General features: G+C 37.8%; 1 long non-coding RNA gene across 1 annotated transcript; it reads right to left on the bottom strand.

Annotated features, from left to right (window-relative positions):
• Window positions 1–3,026: 3,026 nt before the first annotated feature.
• LOC122235090 lies at window positions 3,027–12,448 on the bottom strand. The gene is made up of 3 exons (XR_006213210.1): window positions 12,216–12,448; window positions 11,745–12,089; window positions 3,027–3,232 (listed from the first exon to the last, which is right to left on the bottom strand). It is a non-coding gene; the product is annotated as an uncharacterized LOC122235090 (long non-coding RNA).
• Between the last annotated feature and the right edge of the window lie 1,137 nt (window positions 12,449–13,585).

Genomic DNA, 13,585 nt, shown 5'->3' with positions numbered 1-13,585 from the left:
ATCAGTTTTGAATAACAGTATCATTCATCAGAAACCATGGAGACCATAAGAAAATGGCACAGTATATTTCAAGTGCTGAAAAGAGAAGAACTGTCAAACTAAAACCATATACCCAGTGAAAATATCTTTTAGCACTTAAAGGGAAATGAAGCCATTCTGAAATGAAGGAAAACCAAGAGAATTTGTGGCCAGCAGATGTCTTCTAAAGAATGCTTGAAGGAAGTTCTCTAAACAGAAGAGAAATGATAAAAAAAAGAAAGGGGAGAAAAGTGAACTTCGAGAAAACAAGAAGGAAGAAAGAGCATGACAAAACTATGAGTAAACTCAATTTGCTTTCCTTCTCTTGAGGTTTTAAAATTATGTTTGACAGTTGACATAACCGTTATAATATTGTCTACTATGGTTCTAAATATATGTACAGGGACTATTTAAGGAAACTACATTGTAAACAGAACAGGGTAAAGGGAGGTAACGTTTCTATGTTTTACTTGAACTGGTAAAATTATAACACCAGTAGACTGTAAATTGTGTAAATATAATTTACTACCTAGAGAATACTAAAACTACATGTACAGAAATAAAATAAAAAACAGGAAGGCTAAATCAAAATGAAATCCTAATAAACATATCAGTAATGCACAGGAATGGAAAAAGAAAGTGAGAGGAGTCAGTCTATCTGATTTCCAGACTTCTAATCATGACTGTGTGGTTTTTGTGGAGAGAAAGATACATGAGTCAATGGAACAGAAGAGAAGGCACAGAAATATACCCAAACAAATGTGCCCAAATGAATTTTGGAGGAAAGGCCATTCAGTGCAGGAAAGATAGCCTTTTTAATGTATGAAACTGGAGTGACTGGGCAGCAGTAGAGAAAAATGAACCTCAATGTAACTTGCACATCTTAGGCGAAAATTCTCTCATTATGGACTGCAGACTTGCATGTAAAACACAAAGCAGTAAAAGTTTTAGAAAACAGAAACAGAAAATTTGGGGGATCTGGTCCTAGGCAAAGAATTCTTAGACTTGACACCAAGAACACGATGCTTAAAAGAAAAAAAAATGATAAAATAGATTTCATCCACATTAAAAACATTTGCCATGCAAAATACCCTGTTAAGAGAATTAAGAGACAAACTGCACAGTTGGAGAAAATAATTACAAATCACATATGTGATAAAGGACTAGAATCTAGAATATATAAAGAACTCTCTATTTCTGCAATAGGAAATACCAAACAATACAATTAAAACATGGATAAAACATTTAAAAAGATAATTTTCTGAGAAACATATGGACAGGGATAAGTGCACGAAAGAGTGTTCACATCATTGACCATTAGGAAAATGCAAATTAAAACTACAAATAGCTACCATTACACATCTATCAGAAATAGTGCCGGCAAGGATGCAGAGAAAATGGATTACTCATATTTTACTGGTGGGAATGGAAAATGGTACAGTTACTCCAGAAACCATTTGGCGAGTTCTTTAAAAACTAAACATGTAGCTAAATACAAAGCCAGGATTTATTCTCTTGGATTTTTATACCAGAGAAATGAAGACTCTTACACACAGAAATCCATACTCAAAGTTAGAGTGGTTTTATCATAATAGCCCCAAACTGGAAACAACCCAGATCATCTTTCAACAGGTTAATGGTTAAAGTTCGGTACATCTATACCATGGGGTACTACTTAGCTATAGAAAGGATTGAGGTACTGATACATGCATCAAATTGGATGAATCTCTACACGATTATCCTAACAGAAAAAAAAAAAAAAAGAAAATCCAGTCCCAAAAGGTTAAATACTGTATGATTTGAATTATGTAACATTCTTGAGAGACAAAATGCTAGGAATGAAAAACATTGTTGGTTGGAGCTAAGAAAGGGACAAGGGCTGGACGGAAGAGAATGTGGCTATAGAAGGGCGATCTGAGTGATCCTTGTGATGGAAATGTTCTGTATCTAGATTGTGTCAATGTCAATATTCTGGTTGTCATATTGTGAGATGGTATTGCAAAATGTTATCGGGAGCAAGAGGGGCATGGTTATGGAGGAGCTCTCAGTATTGTTCCTTACAGTTACATGTAAATCTTCAATTACCTCTACATACAATGTTTAAACAAAAAAAAAATATATTAAATTTTAGAGTTACCAGCATCAAAGAAGAAATCGTACTTAGTGCATTAAATAGATTATGCTTTTCAACAAGTAGGTTCATTAATATCTCAAGAATTTTAAAACATAAAACCTTACCACCTATGATTTTATAAGACCTTTCTTTTCTGTCTTCAAGTGCTTCTAATAGACTCTAATGAAATCTGGAGTAAAATGATTCAGAAACCCCTTGATATAAAATTACAAATGATTATTTACTATTTCCTCGCAAAGCAAAGAAACTAGAAAGCTTTGGTTCAATCAAAATCATTGCAAAATTGCCACAAATTAAAATACAGTGAAAATGAGAGTGATAAGCAAACCTAGAAGAGGAATTTATTGAGCACTCTGCTCCAGTCATGAAAGTGTTAATGTACATTTCTAAAAATCCCAGTTCACATGTTTATGTACTTCCCAAAGACCTTCATGTTCTAGTATTTTAATATATGCCTTGGGTGTTTATTAATAGGCACTTTGGAAAATCATTCAGGCCACTGGCTTTCTTCCTTTTAGTGCTGGGAAATAGTAATTTACTAAATAGCAACTCATTAATGTGAAAGAGTTAATGGAAAAACTGTGTTATGCATTTTGATAATCTACTTCAATAAATATAACCGCATAATGATGATTATTTAGAAATATAAGTTGCAACAGTAAATCTAAATAAAGGCATTATTTATAAAGCTGGGGCCAGTCATATTTTCCTGCATATTGGTAGGATAAAAGTTAATTTTTTTGTCTTTGTTATTCTAGATTGTTGGTAATCTGGAATTAAAGACAAAAAGAAATGATTTCTGGGGAAGTCCAGAGAAAAGAACTGGGACTCAGGGTGATTATGGCATGTCTTTATTCTTGAAATTGTTATGGGTATTATCAAGCGATCTATATTTCCTCTCCTTTTACTGCACTCAGAGGGCAAAGCATTCCCATCATCACTATGTTGGTGAGCGTCCTCTGCTTTTTCTGTATCACAGTTTCCCAGTGAGAAGGAACATGGCAAGGCGCAGGGGTGAGGGACACATCCTATAAGCCCACTCCTCTCCTTTCATTTCCTGAAGCCAATCTGAATGAAAACCTGGAGAGAAGAGGAGGAAGAAGAGCTGCTCAAAACAGATGATGGGAGAAAGGAAGTGACGTGAGAGGAATGGTCACCCAAAGCATCCTGGGATGAAAATGAAGACATTGAAGAATCGTCATTTTCGTTGTCATCACTGTTATATTGTAAATCTGAGAGCTTAGATGGAGGGGGTATGTGTGCTTTCACATAATGGTTTAGAAAAGATCCATCATTAGTTTAATGTCCCTGTTCCTCATCGGATTTTTAAATCTCTTTATTCCTGAGCACTAAAAAGATTCATAAACAAAAACAAGACAAAGCAAAGCAAACAAAAAAAAGCTCCCTGTACGTGACATGGTGAATTCTAGTTATTTTGTGAATTTGTTCAGTTATTATCGTCATGGGACAGCTATATATTTGCATTCATCTTTTTCCTAAATACGTATTATTTAATTGAATATTCACTGATCTACCTAATTTACCACGTTAAAAAATATTTATTTGTTTTGAGAAAAAGAGAGAGAGAGTGAGAGCTGAGGAGAGGCAAAGAGAGAGGCAGGGAAAGCGAGAATCCCAAGCAGGCTCCATGCTGTCAGCACGGAGCTGACACAGGGCTTGAACTCACAAACTGTGAGATCAGGACCTGAACTGAGATCGAGTTGAGTTGGATGCTCAATCAGCTGAGCTACCCAGGTGCCCCTAATTTACCACTTTTTAAAAACACTTTCTGCATTTCTTGTTTGTAGTTTTGAAGACTGAAATCTTAAAAAATGCTTCTGACGAGATTATATTTCAAGGTGGTAGAAGTTACCATTGGTTGATAACCATGACTGGTCATTGGTCAATAACTGTGGATGAGCCATGGATTGATTTGTCCTTGATAATGAGGTCTTAGCCCCTATGATAGTCATTTCTATCTTATGTGGGGTTTAGAATAGCATCAAATTTTTCCTCTGATGCTCTGTGGACTGCCCTCATCTACTTGCTAAAAAAATGTGCCAGTCCCAGCCTAATGATGCCTAACTTGTAGCATTATTCATGAGACTAGTACCTAAAAAGATACTCTATTTGGATATATGATGCTTCGCAGAGACTGGATCTCCAAAGCCTGCACTCCACTTTCCCCTAGGATTGAAGGAAACTGGTGGGGGTATTCTGCAAGGGAGGAAATAATGTACTTGCTTCCCCAAAGAGTCTTTGAGAAGGTAGAAAGGTCTGGCGGGGAATTAGAGCACTATGTGCATAATCTGCTTTTTTGCCTCTCCCTCAAAAAGGACCTAGGCTATAGTCCACGCCATACGTATACCAGATCCACTCTTCTTCTTCCGTTTGCACCCTGCTCTCAGTGCCAGGAGGCTGGACCTAGTGAACTGCATCAACTGGCTCCCCAGTAACTGGGGAGTCTTAGCGAGAGAAGGAGAGAGAGAGAGTGAAAGAAGGGCACGTATTCCCTTGGCTCTCTACTTAAAAGGTTGCCTCAGACCGATGGGGTTTCTTGATGGAAGGTCACTTCTCTCCAGTACTCCTTTTGTACATTTCAGCAATTCCTCCTCCCACGCACCATCTCTCGGGACCGCGGGTGATACCATCCCACTACTCTTAGCCCCAGGGCCCTCAGCTATTCCTTGGGCTTTCCCTATAATGTACAAACACACTTTTGTGAATAGTCCTTTTGAAAATAGATCCTCCTTGAGTTATGATAATTTGTATGTGTTATCCATTTCCTGTTGAAATCCTGGTTGATAAATATAGTCAATAATGAATAGTTTATTAAATGTTTACTCTTCTAAGAGATTTATGGGTATAAATCCTCCTATGAGGACAAATCAGGAAGTGCTATTATTATCCCCATTTCACAGCTGAGGAGAGATTCAACCATATGCCCCAGGTGCACAACAAGAGGGCGGTGGGATGTGATGTGCACCAAAGTATTCTGTCTCCGGAGCGTGGGCTCTGCACAAATACCCATTCAATGAATGAGTGCAGCTAGAAAGGCATGAGCTTCACTCTTCCTTCAGAAGTACTGGGTGTGATAATTTACATTTTTAGCTAATTTAATCTATAAAGAGTTACTTCATTTTAATTTGCATTTTGTTGATTAATAATGAATATTTATTTCCGTATGTTATCCCTAGCTACTTGTCCTCAAAAGAGATTGTCTTTTTGTGGTCTTTGAGTATTTATCTATTGAGATCATTGAGTAGTTATCCTATTTTATGAGCTCTTTATATAATCAAATTTCCCAGGTATATATACATATTAATTTTTATATTTTTTGACACAATATTACATTTTTATTGTAATTCTATTCATTTAGAAAAGATGATTTTATTACTTCAGAAAGACATGGTCATTGAAATATATTTATTAAACACATAGAAGTAAAAGAAATAAGATAAAACTCCTTTAGAAACATGCGAATCAGAGATAACTGTTGTTCCCAATTTGAGCTATTTTCACGTAAGCTTCATTTAATGTTTGTAAATGATGTTTTACAATACATGCTGTTTTGAAACTTTTAAATTTAAAACGCTGTGAATATCTTTGCATTTCTTCATATCTTTGCGTATGGTATCTGATTTTATTTCCATGTATAACATTTGTAATTAAAATAAAATGCAGGCTCACTGTAAAATATTCAACTAATAAAAGCTTTCCCTCTGTCATCACTGCCCATACGCTCCATGGGGAGATGCTTACAGCAACTTGTTGTACAGTCTCAGGATCCCTTTTTATGTAGACACAAACATACATACATGCGTCATCACATGGGCACGTGGCTGGTTTAATCAGTCTTCTAGTTTTGAATATCTATGTTGTTTCCAGATTTTTGCTGTTACATTGGAACCCAAGACTCAATAGCTGACATACACAAAGGCATATAGACACTATCTTTGAGATAGAACTGACCAAACAAACTATAAATTTTTGTGGGGTACTAAAGTCAGACTGCATTTTCTTCCAGGACTCCTCAAGGAGAAAATGGTAATGAACCACATCTTACAACATATTAATAATAAACAGCAATTTGTTTCAAGGGGGGGCAGAGATTTCCTTTTATAAAAGGTATGATGCTTTATAAAATATATGTTTATGGTAGAAAACTTAAAAACTAATTATAAAAATCTAAATAAAAATTCCCCATACATCTCAATATCCCCAAATATTCACATTTCTCATTTTAATGTAAATTCATCGATAGTATTTTCTCCTTGTGAAAAGATTGCACTTTACGTATTATTATCAAACATTCAAGGTCAGGAGCAAAGGACTGGAGTGAACAGTTTTGACCAAGTGTCACATGCTCAGTGAGATTTTGTGTTCCCCTGCGTTTAAAAAGACCAGTTCTCAACCTCCATTGATACCACTGCCTCCTATCGATTATGATCACCAATATGCTCCCAGTAAAATCCAGAATGGTTTCCATTACATGATGCCCAGAACCTTAAATGATACACTGTGTAAAGAGGATTTCCATATTATTTTTCCAAACTACTTTTTAGCTTTCACAACACCATCTGTTGAATAATCCTTATCTTTGTCCGTTCTCACTCAAAATATTCTCTTAAATAACTGAGTCTCTTCCTAGGCCATATTCTTCTTTTAATCTATCTGTGTAATTTTCAACTTTGGCTTGAACTCCCCCGTTCAAGCTCCTTCATTCATTCAACGAGTATTTATTGAGCAGCTATTTTATTTGCATTAGCATAGCAGTGATCAAAAGTGACAAAAAAGTGGAGCAAAGACAGAGTGAAGTGGTCTATGCTATTTTATGGTGAGTGATAGGGAAGATTTCCCTGATAAAGTGACAGTTGAACAGAAAACTAAATAAGGAGGGAAGGAGCTATATGACTATTTAGAGAAAGGGCATTTTAATCAGAGGGAAAAGCAAGGGGGGAATCCTTGAGGTTCAAGCAGAACTGGTACATTTCAGGAAGTGCAAAAAAAGTCAATATGGTTGGGACTAAATGGGAGGAAGAAACAGGAGAGGAGGTCAGGGAGGGACTGGGGTCTGGTGACAATGAGCGTGTGAACCCCTGGAAGGCCTTTGGCTTTCATTCTAATGGAGATGAGAAGACATGAGAAGATTCTGAGCCAGGGAGTGAAATTCACTGACATTGCTGGCTGTTGTTTTGAAAATAGAACATGGGGGTTGAGGTGGGGAATGGGCATGGCAAGAATGGAAACCCCACCACTAAGTAGGAGGCCATTGCGATAATTTAGGTGAAAACTTTATGATGTATCAGAAGTGGGGTAGTAACATTTGGAAGGGCTGGTGAGGATTAGTTGTGAGCCTCCAGAAACCTAGTGTCACAATCTAATAATCTTTCTATTCTGGATATTATCTAGCCTAGGGCTTAACAATATGTCCCACAAATACTTCTTGAATGAGCTCTTTCATTGGACATCCAAGATCACCGCTGACTGGACTTCCAGGCCAGGGGTCTCTCCTTTCTGCTACTGTCTCTCTACTTTTGGTCTCTTCCTCTCAGAGAAAATATGCCACAGAGTCATCTTGTTTTCTGTTCTTCAGAGCTTTTCTTAAACACTCCTTCTTCTGGGATGCCTTTTCCATGGACAACTGTCTACCCTCTTAAAACCTGGTGAATATTGTAGCATTCATTGATTTCCCCAACATATATTTGCTGACCTCATATCCTTTGGGCACACTTTTAGGGTCTTGTATTAAATATATCAGTAAGTAAATAAACAAAATGCCTGCCTACAAGGAGATTACATTCCAGCAGAGGAAGAGAGAAAGTAAAGAATAAACATAAGATGAAAGTAAACGGTAGGGTAGGCTACCCTGCCCTAGCAAGGTGAGTTATAGGCAGATGCCAGGAACACACCTGGGATCAGGACTCGGACCTGGGGGCCACGGGCAAGGGCAGGTACAGGACTAACTTGGAGGGCAATTCAGATTCACAGTGAGCAGCTAGAGAGGCTCTGGCAAATATTTCACCAATGATTCTTGCTTAACCATTAAAACAAGTCTTCTGTGTTTCTTATCATTGTTCCTTTTCAATTCATTTTTTTCTTTCTTTTTTAAGTTTATTTATTTAAGAGAGAGAGGGAGAGAGTACGAGTGCGTATGAGTGGGGGAGGGGCAGAGAAACAGGGAGAGAGAGAATCCCAACCAGACTCCGAGCCCAGCGTAAAGCCCTTCCCTGTGCTTGATACTACCCCTGTGAGATCATGGCCTGGGCTGAAACCAAGAACTGGTGGCTTAACCGACTGAGCCTCCCAGCTGCCCCTCTTTTCAATTCATTTTTTCATAGGTATCCCTGATATTAACTTTCTAATAAATGTTAAAATAAGTTTACTAGTTTTAAGAATCACAACAACATACACTTATGTAGCATTTTATAGTTTCTGTTGATTTTTAATATAATGATATTTTTGGCTTTGAGCCATGAGCCTACAGCATACACATAATGCCAGTAAATTGTGTAATTAAATGCATATTAACATGAATTAAAATCAAGGGAAGCAGTACTCACAAGGAGTTTATTATTTGTTACCTGCTATGTATATCCGATCAAAAAATCTTACGGTTCACAAAAGTCCAATTTATTAAATGAGATTTGCTGTTTTGTCTTACATGTACCTAAAATTTTCTATTGTAAGGCTATTTATTGATTGAGTCTGTAATAATTTTGAACTCATAATAAAGAGGGAAAATGTGAAAAAAAGTCAATAAGGAAGAATATTGCATAAGTGGCAAGTGGGGAGGAAATAGACTCGATTTCCAAGCAATTGTAAGAGCAGATGTTGAAAGGGGCCTGCTTACTGCAGGTCATCTGCATAGTTGCATTGAATTTTTTTTTTTTTTTTGAGAGACAGAGAGAGGACAAGCACAGAGGAAGGGCAGAGGGCAAGAGAGAGAGAATCTCAAGCAGGCTCCATGCTCAGCATGGAGCCCAACACAGGGCTTGATCCTATGACCCTGGGATCATGACTTGAGCCGAAATCAAGAGTCGGGCACTTGACCAACTGAGCCACCCAAGCACCTCATAGATTTTAGAACCCGCCCCTCCTCACACAAAGTCAGCTAGCTTCCTCCTAGAGAAGAAGCACCTGCCAGAATCTCAAATCAATCATTCAGTGTTAACCTACTACCTCCTTTTCTCCACACCATTCCTCCTATTTTGCTCTAATATTTTCAACCTGGTTCTTGGTAAGTTGTTTTTGTCTCTAACACAGAATCATGTGTCTTCAGCTTGCTCAGTGTGATGATGTAAACGAGGCTTTGCTCGATAAATTAACATTATGGAGAACAATGTTTCATCTGATTTGAACACAAAGAATAAATCCCTAACCTCTCACTTTCATTTTTCGCAGAAAGATTTTATAATGCTTGGAGGAAGGAATCTAAATTAGCCTGGTCTATGTAGGCTTTCAACACAGTGGTTGATGCATGACCTGTTCTAGAAGAATGTCAAGTGACAGTCACAGAGTGACCAGTCCAAGAGAAATCAGAGAGACCCTTCTCCTGATACCACTATGGTCTCCTGCACATTCCATGGTAATCTTAATGCCAATAAATCTCTTTCTTCCAATTGTATTACCATCCTAGTGGGTCATTTATTGGAGTAATTATCCCATCTCCTCCTACTATGATATTATAGGAAAATACTTAGTTTCCAATAATCACATTTTCTATGCTGTGTCCTATCAAAATATGAGCTAATACTCTCTTTTGGATAGTGTTTTTATTTAAGAAGCAAAATTACTACTTTAAGAAGAATTAGAGAGTATAATGATTTTTTTTTCAAAAAAAGACCTAAACATTCCATTGCCAAATGCCGTACGAAATGCAATATAAAATAGATCGCCAAACTCTCTGATTCAGTTATGGCTGTTAACCCTGCTGGTTATCCACAAAATGTGCATAACTGATGTCTTCTACTGAATTGTGTTGCATGGTTTCATATGACAGCAGAGGGAAATGACTTGGAAAATACAAAAAAAAAAGTATAAAACTTTAGAACAACAGCTTAAAGTGTTTAATGAACTATAAACAGCTTCCACTGTTTAAATGTCTATGAGCAGTGCAATGACAAAGAACAGCAAGGAAGGAATAGAAAACTGTGCAGTTTATAATTAGAGCTATCAAGAGTACGAAAGTGAATATAGAAAGCAGCTACTAAAAGCGAGCTGCTCACCAAACCTTATACAAAACACACACTCGAGGGTGCGTCTACACTAGCCCTTTAAAAGGAAACACATTAAAGCACATTTATATCTGCTCAGTGTCAGCATGTAGGCAACAAAAATGCATTACTCCCAAAGAATGCTTTCTATTATGTGCAATAACATCTATATTATACATCACAATGATGGGCATTATTGTGGTGTCATTGCCCTAGCTTTCAACATTAACACTCTGGGAAAATGGCCTCTTTCGGAGCACCTAAAACTAAAAAAAATGCTTGGTGGAAAACATAATGTTCATCAGTGAATTCATGTTACTCCCAAATGAATTTTATTTGTCAATAATGCATAAATGTGCCTAATGTAGGTATGTCCAAGATTTTTCTCGTTTACTTTTATACTTGGAAGATGTTGAGCAACTTCATTTATTATGAATGAGTTGTTTTAGGGTTACAGTAGTGCTGCTTGGTGCTGCTACTCAGTGTGACTTAGAGTCTAAGAAGAGCCGCGTATGAAAAGGGACAGAGAAGCTGTGCCAGAAACATGTCATATTCCTTATAGTGCCCATAACTCAGTGTCCATAATAAAACAAAACACAACAGAACAAACAAACAAACAGAAACCACTGCTCTACAAGGGTCAGCGCACAGCCTTTGTTCATACCCCAGTGATCTTAACTGCCTTGAAATTACGTCGTCACCACAGTCTGTTATAGGCTAAGGTGTCTGCAAACGTCACTGGCACAATTCAAATACGGATAGGCTCAAGGGAAGTATGGTGCGCAGCCATTTTGATATGAACGATCTTTGATTGATTATAGTTGAGTTCCCTAAGGCTTTTGTATGCGAAAAACGCAGGCTTGGGGCGCCTGGGTGGCTCAGTCGGTTGAGTGTCCGACTTCGGCTCAGGTCATGATCTCACGGTCTGTGAGTTCGAGCCCCGCGTCGGGCTCTGTGCTGACAGCTCAGAGCCTGGAGCCTGTTTCGGATTCTGTGTCTCCCTCTCTCTGACCCTCCCCTGTTCATGCTCTGTCTCTCTCTGTCAAAATAAAATAAACATTAAAAAATTTTAAAAAAAAGAAAAACGCAGGCTTGAGAATATGAATGTTGTTGGACCGAATCTTGTTCTATTCCTAACAATGTGGTTAGCTTTGCATGTTGACTCAAACTCTTTGAGTCTCGGTTTCCTCTTTTATATAATGCAGATCGTGTTACTGAGTTCACAGGCTTTTATTAGACTAACTTGAATGCATACATACGTACATACATATAAAAAATTCATACATATAGTATTTGAATCAATAAGTAGTAGTTCAACTCCTCAGCCATGGTTCCTAAAGATAATAATGCTTTTTGTCATTGTTGCTTTTACTGACCTTAGTGGTAGAATCAGAAATTTTCTGGTTGAAATATCTTCCTACCCACACTCAACATGGAGAAAGGAGAGGTCTGAGTGGTTGCAACCACAGCTATTTGGTTCTTCATCTGAATCTTATGTTGGTCAGCATGTAACTTTACAGAGTAGTTAATAAGATCAGGAAATGGTGCTTGGGGAGCCCTTCCAGGTTCCAAGGACCCTCCAGAACGCAATGGCTCCGTCAGATCTCACCCTGCAACTGAAGCAGAGATAGTCTGCATGAACCATTCTTATGCTGCAGCCAAAGGACCCCTGGGAACAGATATTGGCGTGGGGTTGGTCATGTGCTGTATGGTGCGTACACCTAAACAGAGCAAAGAACACATCTTTAATTACATCTGCAAAGACCTTTTTTTCCAAACAATTGTATGTTCTGAGAATTAAGACATGGATATAATCTTTTAAGGGCCACTCAACCCAATAAACTTACTTATAAGAAAAAATCAAGCTCTTTCACGTAGCATTAAAAGCCCTCCATCCAAATCTGGGCTCTGCTGAATCTCTTGGATATCGTGCTCAGCCATGCTAAACTGCTCGCCATTTCCCGAAGGCCGGTTCCTATTCACCTCTTGGGCCTTTGCTCACTGCTTATCTGCCAAGCAGTAGCTTCATCATTTTTCTGCTTACCAAATGCAATGCATCTTTTAAGACTCAGTTAAAGCATTACTTCCTTTATAAACTGTGTCCTGAGTCCTGAGCCCACTTTACCCTCTATTATCACTTAGCTCATAATAGAAGTGTTGTGACCCTATTATCATCACATGTACTTTTATTGCATTAACATTTTGAAGCTCATTTGTAACTGTCTGGCTCCTCCCACTCTCAATCACCTCCCTTCATCCTCATTAGCCTTTTTCTTTTCTTTTTTTAAACTTACACCTCATGGAATTTTCCTCTCCAGAGCCTGGCATGGCACTTGACATACAGTAGGCTTTTAATACAAGATTGCCAAATAACATTGACAACTGAGTACCTGGTATATACTGGTCACCTTGCAGGGAATTTATGGATGAGATAATATTTGCCGTAATCCTCAGAACAAGTCTATAAGGCAAGGATGCCTAATCCTACTTTAACACTGAAACACTAAGACTTAGAGTGGTAAATGGCCTGCTCAAGGCCATAGAGAAAATAATTGGAAAAAAATAGTATTTGAACCAAGGTTGTCCAACTTAAGCCAATGTTACTTTCAGTTAAAAATATTGATCACCCAAACATTGTTATTAAAAATGTGTGTGATTTCAGATAAAGGGTTAGTATCCAAAATCTGTAAAGAACTTATCAAACTCAACACCCAAAAACCAAATCCAGTGAATAAATGGGCAAATGACATGACTGGACACTTTTCCAAGGAAGACATCTGGATGGCTAACAGACACATGAAAAGATGCTCAATGTCACTCATTATCAGGGAAATACAAATGAAAACCACAATGAGATACCACTTCACACCTGTCAGAATGTTTAAAATTAACAACTTCAGGCAACAACAGTTATTGGAGAGGATGTGGAGAAAGAGGAACCCTTTTTCAATGCTGGTGGGAATGCAAACTGGTACAACCACTCTGGAAAGTAGTATGGAAGTTCCTCAAAAAAATTAAAAATAGAACTACCCTATGACCCAGCAATTGCACTACTAGGTATTTATCCAAAGGATGCAGGAGTGCTGATTCAAAGGGGCACATGCACCCCAGTGTTTATAGCAGCACTATTGATGATTGCCAAAGTATGGAAAGAGCCCAAATGCCCATCGACTGATGAATGGATAAAGAAGATGTGGGGTGTAATACACACACACAC

The sequence above is a fragment of the Panthera tigris genome, chromosome F2, assembly GCF_018350195.1.
Source record: "Panthera tigris isolate Pti1 chromosome F2, P.tigris_Pti1_mat1.1, whole genome shotgun sequence".
Lineage (NCBI taxonomy): Eukaryota > Metazoa > Chordata > Mammalia > Carnivora > Felidae > Panthera > Panthera tigris.
Note: the sequence above shows the minus strand (reverse complement) of the source record. Positions and strands in the feature narration are given on the sequence as shown.